The 10,252-nt window shown below is 36.4% G+C and overlaps 1 pseudogene; it reads left to right on the plus strand.

The window, feature by feature from the left end:
* Nucleotides 1-1,008: 1,008 nt before the first annotated feature.
* LOC144371624 (heterogeneous nuclear ribonucleoprotein D-like pseudogene) lies at nt 1,009-2,046 on the plus strand (annotated as a pseudogene).
* The last annotated feature ends 8,206 nt before the right edge of the window (nt 2,047-10,252 follow it).

Genomic DNA, 10,252 nt, shown 5'->3' on the forward strand with positions numbered 1-10,252 from the left:
AGGTTAAGGAGGCACTTACTAACATTCCTTAGAACTACTGTCATGAAAAAAGCACAAAAGAAAATATAACAATACAAAGAATTATTAATGATCTTTAGCTAAAATTTTTCAAGATGGCACTTGCATGCAAGAGTCCCACTCCAGTGATAAAATATGCAGTCTAAGGTTTTGACAGGAATAGTGGCATCTGTGAATACTATAGTATAATTGTGATTTGTCAGGAAAAGCCCTCAATTAGGACCAAACTATGAGCTGTTAACAAAAGGATTATTAAATCTTCTCTATAGGCAAAGGTCAAGAGTTCCAAGGGGTCAACAAGCAATCAGTTTGAGCAGGATAACAAGAAAATCCTCTTTAAACAATTTACAACATATGCTTTTTTTAAAATGTTTTTTATGTTGATAGACCTTTATTATTTATTTATTTATTTATGTGTGGTGCTGAGAATCGAACCCAGTGCCTCACACATGTTAGTTAAGAGCTCCCACTGAGCCACAACACCAGCCCTCAACGTATGCTTTTTGGATCAGAAATTTCCACCACAAATATTCAAAATGGATTCCTTACATACCTGTCACTTTGAAAGAGTTCCTGTATGTCCCTCTCCATTCTGGGTCCTCAGGAGCATTTTATTGTCATGGAAATTCAGAGATGAGAAAGAGTTTTTAAGATTTCTACCCAGCATAAGATTCTCTTACACCATGTCCCTGAAAGACTATCATCTAAACCCTTCTTGTACATAGGACAGGCAGCTGTCTATTCTATGAAGCAATCCATTCCACTGTGGAGGCATTCTAGTCATTAGCAGTATTTTTTATTTTCCAAATTAAATGTAGATTAATTCAACTCTCACAATTAGTGTTCACACTGTATTCTACAGCCAAAAAGAATGAATTAAGCATTTTAACCAAAATTTCAGTTAGGAGAAAGAAATTCAAGAGATCAATTATACAACATTAATAACATTGGAACACAACGCTCCGCCCCCACTTCTGCCGCCACCAAACTGTGCGCCAACCCCCCACTGCCTACAGCTCCGCCACTATGGAGGACACAAACAAGTACAGCAACATAGAAGAATTCGCAGAGGGATCCAAGAATCGAGAGCAAGAATCAGCAGGATGACGGTAAAATGTTTATTGGCAGCTTGAGCTGGGATAAGAGCAAGAAAGATCTGACTGAATATTTGTCTCAATTTGGGGAAGTTGTAGACTGTAGGATTAAAACAGATCCAGTCACTGGAAGATCAAGAGGATTTAGATTTGTGCTTTTTAAAGATGCTTGTAGTGTTGATAAGGTTTTGGAACTGAAAGAACACAAACTGGAGGGCAAATTGATAGACCCCTAAAGGGCCAAAGCTTTGAAATGGAAAGAACCCCCTAAAAAGGTTTTTGTGGGTGGATTGAACCCAGATACTTCTGAAGAACAAATTAAAGAATATTTTGGAGCCTTTGAAGAGATTGAAAATATTGAACTTCCCATGGATACAAAAACAAACCAAAGAAGAGGATTTTGCTTTATCACATATACAGATGAAGAGCCAGTAAAGAAATTGTTAGAAAGCAGATAACATCAAATTGGTTCTGGGAAATGTGAAATCAAAGTTGCACAGCCCAAAGAGGTGTATAGGCAGCTACAGCAACAACAAAAAGGAGGAAGAGGTGCTGCAGCTGGTGGGTGAGGTGTACCAAGGGTCGTGGCCGAGGTCAGGGCCAAAATGGAACCAAGGATTTAGTAACTATGATGATCAAGGATATGGAAATTACAATAGTGCCTATGGTGGTGATGAGCACTATAGTGGCTATGGTGGATATGATTATACTGGGTATAACTATGGGAACTATGGGTATGGACAGAAATATGCAGACTACAGTGATCAACAGACACTTATGGCAAGGCTTCTCAAGGGGGTGGCAATCACCAAAATAATTACCAGCCATACTAGAGGAGGACACTGGAGAAAACAGGAGATGCTAAAGAAACCCATCTTGCAGGACAACATTGAAGACTGGTCTTCTGTTGATCTAAGATGATTATTTTGTAAAAGACTTTCTAGTGTACAAGACACAACAACTTTGTCCAACTGTATATAGCCGCCAATTAGTTTTCTTTGTTTTTACTTTGTCCTTTGCTATCTGGGTTATGACTCAATGTGGATTTGTGTTTATACAATTTTATTTGTATGATTTCATGTTAAACCTCAAATAAATGCTTCCTTATGTGAAAAAAAATAACATCGGAACATATTTTGAAAATTGCAAAGATTAGATTTTAAGTATTCTCATCACAGAAAAATGGGAAATAATGCATGTGCTAGCTCAACTGACTCTACAACGTATACATATTTTTTTCAAAATCATGTATGAGGTAGATGACAGTAGATTAGACAAAGGAAAATGAAGGGAAGGGAGGGAGATTGGAATAGGAAAGACAGTGGAATGAATTTGACATAATTTTCCTATGTACATATATGAATATAACCACTGGGAATCTCACCATTGCATACAACCACAAGAATGGGATCCTAATTAGAATAAAATATATTCTATGCTTGTATAATTATATCAAAAATAGAATACACTGTCATGTATAACTATAAAGAACCAAAACATCATGTTGTAAATGATAAATATATTCAATTCTCATTTCTCAATTTTTTAAAAGTACTTTATTTGGAAATGACTATTATCTCCAATGGCTTTTTTGTTTGTTTTGTTTTTGTTCTTTTCTTTTGATACTGAGGATTGAATCCATGGGTGTTTAACCACTGAGTCATATCCCCAGCCCTGTTTTGTATTTTATTTACAGTTAGGGTCTTTTATTTAGAGTTAGGGCCTCACTAAGTTGCTGAGGTTGGCTTTAAACTTGCCGATCCTCCTGCCTCAGCCTCCCAAGCCACTGGGATTACAGGTGTGTGTCACTGTGTGCCCAGCTCCCATTGTTTGTTTGTTTGTTTGTTTGTAGTTGTAGATGAACACAATACCTTTGTTTCATTTATTTATTTGTTTTTATGTGGTGCTATTGAACCCCGTGTGTGCCTCAGGTATGCTAGGTAAGTGCTCTACCACTGAGCTACAGCCCCAGGCCCCATTGGTTCTCCCTAACTTGAGGAGGCAATTTAAACTCTCCATTATCACATTCTGACCCTAATCATTTTCCAGCATTCATCAAAGTCTTTGGATGGTAACAACATGTACTTACTTAAAAAAAATTCTGATGATCAAAAAGTTAATAAGGGGAACTTCCTATTTTAGAAATATTCCAACTAATCAATGAAGGAATGATAGAATTAGAAACATTTTCGGGGCTGGAGATATAGCTCAGTTGGTACAGTGCTTGCCTCCTCACAAGGCCCTGGGTTCAACCTTCAGCACTGCAAAAAAAAAAAAAAGTAGAAAGGTTTCTGTAACTCCTATTGAGAAAATATAGGTAATGTTAACCAATGGCTGGTAACCTTGAAAAGAAAAGAGTACTGACTAGAAATATGGAATCTATTTGGTGGAAGAAATAAACACTACCTGTTTAATCTTCAAAAATGTTAAACATAAATCTGACCAAGCCTCAAGATCCACCTATTTTTTTCATAGGAAATACAATGGTAAAAGAAAAAATGATACCCCAAGAATTCAATCCATAGATTCAGACTATGGAAAAATCTATAGGACAATGATAAATGAAAAAAAGAAGTTCAAACTTATTGATTTAAATGGAATTAAAATATTACAATGTATAGATTTACTTATATCCTGATTTAAATAAACTATGAAATAACAATTTTGAGGCAAATGGTGAAATTCAAATGCTAACTGGATATTTAATTAATGATATTAAAGAAATTATTAATTATTGTTAATTTGGGGATATGAAAATTATATTGTACTTATCTTTTTAAATTCTTGACTTTGGAAGACACATAGCAAGATATTTACCAATGAAATAATATGATATCTGGAATCCTGAGATCTCCTTCAAAATAATTCAGTCAGGAGGATAATAGATAAAGCAAGACTTCCCATAAATTGATAAATGTTATAGCTGGGTGATGGGCATATCAGAGATCATTATACTAATATTCCTGCATTTTGTGTCTGTTTTAAATTCTCCATAATAAGCAACTTAGGAAAAAATATCCCTCCATTGTCTACGACTCAATCTCCATCTCATAAGTCTTTTTTCCTCCAGCAGAATGATTTTCAATTATTTAAGCCATTTCTCCTATAGCATAAATTCCAGACACTTCACCATCCTGCTTATCCTCCTTTGGGAAAATCAAAGTTCCCCTCGAACATAATCTCCCAATTGTGGCTTGAGTACTACAGAGACATTATTATGTCCCTTAATCAAAATACTACAATTTTATTTAAAACCTAGATAACATTAGATGGTTTGTCATTCATTCATATATCTAACTCATATTGAGCTCAGTCAACTAAAGCCATCAAATTTTATTCACACAAGATGTAGCATATTCAGGCCTTCCATTTGTACAATTGATTTTAATCATAACTGCTAAATCCATCTTCAGTTTCAGCCTATCTTTCCAGTTCATGGAAATAATAATGGTTGTATGAGTACCAATAAAGATAGAAGCTATTTATTATTTTCTCTATGATCATTTGATCTTCATAAATTAGAAAAAAGTAATTTTCCCCAGGTCACACAACTAGCAAGCAGCATAATTGATTGAAGCCTTCAATCTTTCCAACTCCCAAACTCCCATTTTTATCCTCTCTCTTCTGGGGTGCTTTGTACAATATTAGCTATTCTCTTTAATGCCATCTGCATACTCTTTAAGGAATGCTTTCTTCCAAATTTTTGATAAAAGTTGTTTATATCGAAATGACGAAGAACAGAGCATGGGGTATTGATAGAGGATGTCAACTGGCACTGGTGTATTTCATATAGGATTAGTGGATCAAATATTAAACTTATTTACCTTTACTTTCACTCAGCTCACATATCCCTATCTATTCTAAATAAATAACATGATAAAGACTGTGAAATGTTTGCTTAAAACAAAAGACAGCTTCTTATCTACAAAATTAGTAATGTGATAAAAATGAGGTTATTTTAGCATGACTTATTACTAGAAGAAACCATCTGGTTCCTGGTGATTATCATTTTCTTTTCTTAGTGCACATAAAATGTTTATTTAACAATCTAGTCTAAAATCTTGCCAGGAAAACATGCCAAGATTAGAGGTCTGTATTGTCAGGAATCCATTTTTCCTCCATTTTAAATCACTACATATGCCTATCTCCTGACCTAAAAAGTCTTAAAGGTTACAGATATGATTCACAAATCACATTTTCAGATTATTTCAATATCCTAAATTGTAATGCTTTTGGATCTGGAATCTTGCCCCATACCGAGAGTTTTCAGACTGGTAATTTAAAACTATATGTGATTATTATTCATAATGTATACTGATTGCAAATGCAGTTCATAATAATTACTGTAAATGCAGTTTATGATAAAGGTACAGAGTACTATGGGGCTTTAGAAATGGCAGAATGGAGACAGTGTGGACTGGAGTATAAAGGAAGGACTTCATGGGGATGAGATTGACAAAAGTGTTGAGAAATATACAGAAGATATAAAATGAGAATAGTTTAGTTTCTTTTTTTCTGTTGCCATCTGTCCCAATCATTATAGTTCTTGCTTTTAGTGTTGATTTTTAGGTATTTTATTGTCCTTAGCTTCTTAGCACATTCCTTATAGTAACTTTTGGCTTTACCCTTCATTATTCTATCTTTACTCCTGAGTAAACACTGCTCAGGGCCTCTTCCAGAGCAAGAGTTCAGATGGAGGAGTTGACCAAGCCAGAATACAGATATGGACCATAACTCCTGGGATAAAATCAGGTCAGGAAGTAAGGGCCAGGCCAAAGTGGAAAATTCAAAGGAGCAGGAGCAGGGCAAGAAATAATCCAAAATACAACCTATGGCAAGCATGATCTAGCAAGCAAGTTTGGCAAAGCCAATATAACAGTAAATACAAAAATAAGAAAGCATATTATATAAGCAGAAGAAATCTGAAATATTTTACTTGATCTGAACATTCCTTATAATATTCTTTGGAGTTTAAATATTGCTTCTAAAATTTAGTGTCTTACAGTATTTACTTTAACCAAGAGGGAATGGCTACTTAGAAAATTTGCAATGAAGAACAAATATTATGGATATGTTTGAATAATGTACTCTATTGTTCAAAATAGTGAAATTACACTTGTAGCTCAGTCAATCTGCATACATTTCCTGTAGCCTACAATATTCGAGAAATGCAATGTACCTTTGATAGGAAACAAAATGATGGATGTGATAAGGATGTTTAAGATACAATCCTGAGGAGCAAGGACGTTATAATCACATCAGAGAGATGAGATTTGAATAATGATTTTATAAGGTTATATATAGGAATAAAATGAGTGATATGAATAATATGTTGCAAGTGTTCAAAGAAGGGAGACAATTCTGAGTTAGAAATAATTAGATGAGGCTCACAATCCAGGTCTCAAAGATTCTGATAGGAAGAAAAAGATTAGAAAGAACATTTCTCTAAGTTCCTTACAGGCAATGTGAACACAAATGTCTCCTTCTAAAATGTGCTTGACTAACCAGATTGAATTCTACACAATCACTCCTGCATTTTGTACTCCAAAAATTGCTGCTTCCTTTATGCCCCACAGCCAATCTTGGGAGATGGGAAACGAGTAACTTCAAAGATACAGAAAGCCTTTGGGAACATCTTGTAAACGAAGGAAAAAACATGGTCACCCGGAGGCTCCACAATGGTAATCACTACTAAATACAAATTTTCCATCTGTCCTTTGGGTATCTCTTTCGACCTACAAGAAGGCAAACTTCCAAAGCTAAGGTTACAATAAAGCCCTTTTGTAGTGAACCACAAAAAAACAAAAGGGCTATTCAACAGCTTAACATTTGCTTTTGTTTGCAGCTCACAGAACAGCTGTTTTCTGGCTTGTTAATAAATTTCAGTGGGTGTCGTCTGCCTTTTGCAGTCCATCAGAGTTTCTGGGAAAACATGGGAGTAAATCATGTAGTCAAGAGCCTGGAGTTATGTACATGTCTATGTTCATTTCCTACATTACATTTAATGGGGACAACAGATGCCACAAAGAGCCAAACAATTAGTTGACTTCATTTCTGAGACTCTCTGTCAATGGAATGCAAGTGAAATTTTACCTTAGCAAAGGCACAGACAACTTTCAGGTTTAGTTCTTGTCATACTGAAGAATAAATAAGCAACAGTTTAGGCACAAGAAGTGACATATGATTTACAAATAGTTTACTGACATTTTTGCCTTTCTTTTTCGGAGGGGCTGGGGGTGGGGTTGGGGGTGGGGATTTACATCCCCAGCCCCCCCTTTTTTTTAAGAGAGAGAGAGAGAGAGAGAAAGAGAATTTTTTTAATATTTATTTTTTAGTTTTCAGTGGACACAACATCTTTGTTTGTATGTGGTGCTGAGGATCGAACTCGGGCTGCATGCATCCAGGCGAGTGCGCCACCGCTTGAGCCACATCCCCCCCCCAGCCCTTTTTATTTGTTATTTTGAGACAAGATCTTGCTAAGTTGCCCAGGCTGGTCTCCAACTTGCCATCCTTCTATCTCAGCCTTCCAAGTGGCTAGGATTATAAGCCTACACCACTGCCATTGGCTTGTTTATTGACTTTTAAATCAATAATGTGGACCAGGCTGGACATGGTGGTGCACAAGGTAATTCCAGCCACTCAGGAAGCTGAGGCTGGTGAATCATAAGTTCAAGACCAACCAGGTCAACTTAAATCCTTTTTATGCTCGAGTTCGGGATCCCCAAAAGACCACCAGAGACCAAGATAGATGTAAGCAGCAAAAAGGAGTTTATTGTGAGCTAGCTGGGTCCTCCACACACACAGCAACTGGTGACACTGAGAGGCCGCAAGTCCAGGATTTGTAGCAGTTTTTTACACTCTTTGGGGAAGGCAGGGATTGCACATACATCATAGCATCTCTTAGCAAATCCTCACACACCACGGGAAAATCATAAAACAACTCTAAAACATGATTAGCATATCAAGTGGCGGGAAAGAATCTGGAAATGATTATTGGTTAGTTCAAGGGGTTGACGCACTTTAAAAGGATTGGTTTAAACTGTGAGGGTGTTGCAAGGGGGGTATGTGCCAAGCTGTAGGGCTTCTGGTTTACATATTGGTCACCACCTCTAGGTGGGGGCCATCTGGAATTTCAGATATTTCAATATCTTGGCCTATCTTAGGCAATCACCATCTGTGTTGTGAAGAGCTTTCTGTGCTTTAGGACTGCAGTAGGTCAAGGGTTAAGTTTCAGAGCAAAATGAGGTCCCAAGTAAAATGAGATTGCTTAGGTCTTTCACCCTCAGCAACTTAGTAAGATGTTGTCTCAAAATAAGAAAAAGAATTGGGGATATAGCTCAGTGGTAGAGTACCCCAGGTTTCAATCCCCAGTATTAAAAAGAAAAGCAAACAAAAAAGCTCAACAACAATGTGGTAGTCGACTATCTTGCCCAAAATAATAGTAGAACACATTTTTAAAACCAAAATCAAGTTGAAACAAGTCACAAAACTTGAAATCCTATGAAAATCCCTTAAAGATCAATGTTAACCATGCAGATTTTGTCTAAAACAATCAGGATTTCTTTGAGTTTCAATAACAAGATTTTGAAATATGTGAATTCCCAGTTTTTATACAAAATATTTTTACCATAATTCCTAAACCAATATCAAAAAGTAAATGCTTTTTGTGTCAGATAATTTACCTGGTTGAACAGATATCCTACAGAGGGGACCTCAACTGCATACAAGTTGGAAAAGAATTTCAGCATACGCTGAAATTACTTACAAAAATTGACACACATTTAAGAATGAACGTGGGCCATCTTGAGAGTGACAAGCTTTTAGAGAAAAGTGAGGAATACAGATTCAAAGGAGAATGAAGGACAACTCATTGGTATGGGTCGCTAATATTTATAGAGGGATGGACTAGAGGAGAAGCTAGGGTGGACTTATCAATTTTGCCCCAGTTTCTGTAGGGCTTGTGCATTGAGCATCTGCAGGCAAGGGCATGTGTTATGAGCAAAGGCTGGACTTCAGTTGAGAAGTTTAGGAATGCCTATTTTGCATTTAAAAGATTCATGGACATTTCCTGCATTCCAACATTCTCTCCTTTATTTTTAAATTTTTGGTATTGGGAATTAAAGCCAGGACTCCCTACTACTGAGTTGCATCCCCACCATCTTAGAATTTATTTTCAATTTTGCGACCGGGTCTTACTAAATTTCATAGGCTATCCTCTAACTTGCTATCCTCCTGCCTCAACCTTCTAAACCACTGGGATTATAGGTGTATGCCACAAGATGGGATCTCATGGGTGCTCTTTTGAGACTTAGTCTTGGGCCTGGGGATATAGTTCAGTTGATAGAGGACATTCCTTGCATGCACAAGGCCCTGGGTTCAATCCCAGAAACCACAAAAGAAAAGAAACTTAAGTCTTTTTCTGTATCCCCAAATTCCTATCTCAATATTATTAAACACAATATTTTATTTGTTCCACATAACCAGCCTGTAATCTAGGTATCAAGTTTTACAGACAATTAATCCAAGAAATCACAAAGGATAGGTAGTTTCCTCAAGTCCGTATAACTAGAAAGCAGCAGAGTTGCAATATAAACACAGTAATACTTTATTCCCAAAGCTTACATTTATAGCACTGTACCATATCAGTTGTCAAAGAATTCTTCATGGTTGCCAAAGTACTCACTGAAGAAAATACATTTAGTTATCCCATTGAAAAAGTCTAAGGCCAGGCATGGAGGTGCATGCCTGAAATCCTAGCAACTTGGGAGGCTGAGGCAGGAGAATTACAAGTTCAAAGTCAGCCTCAACAACTTAGCAAGGCCCTAAGCAATTTCATGAAACCCTTCTCAGAAGAAAAATCATAGGAAGGGCTGGGGATGTGACTCAGAGGTTTAGCACCTCGGGTTCAAATTGAAAAATTTCTGTGTTTTGTAGGATGATAGTAGTATAAGAAAGAAAACCTGCTTACATATGGTCATATAGTGATAGCAACACAAGTTACAGTAGGAAAGCAGAAAGAAACTCAAGAGTGGTTATTTGAATTGTATTTTCATTTGATATTATATTCAACAAATATTTGAGTACCTAATAAATTCAGTTTGGATATTTGCAACTGAGGTACTTGAAAGACATCCAAATGG

This window comes from Ictidomys tridecemlineatus, chromosome X (assembly GCF_052094955.1).
Source record: "Ictidomys tridecemlineatus isolate mIctTri1 chromosome X, mIctTri1.hap1, whole genome shotgun sequence".
Lineage (NCBI taxonomy): Eukaryota > Metazoa > Chordata > Mammalia > Rodentia > Sciuridae > Ictidomys > Ictidomys tridecemlineatus.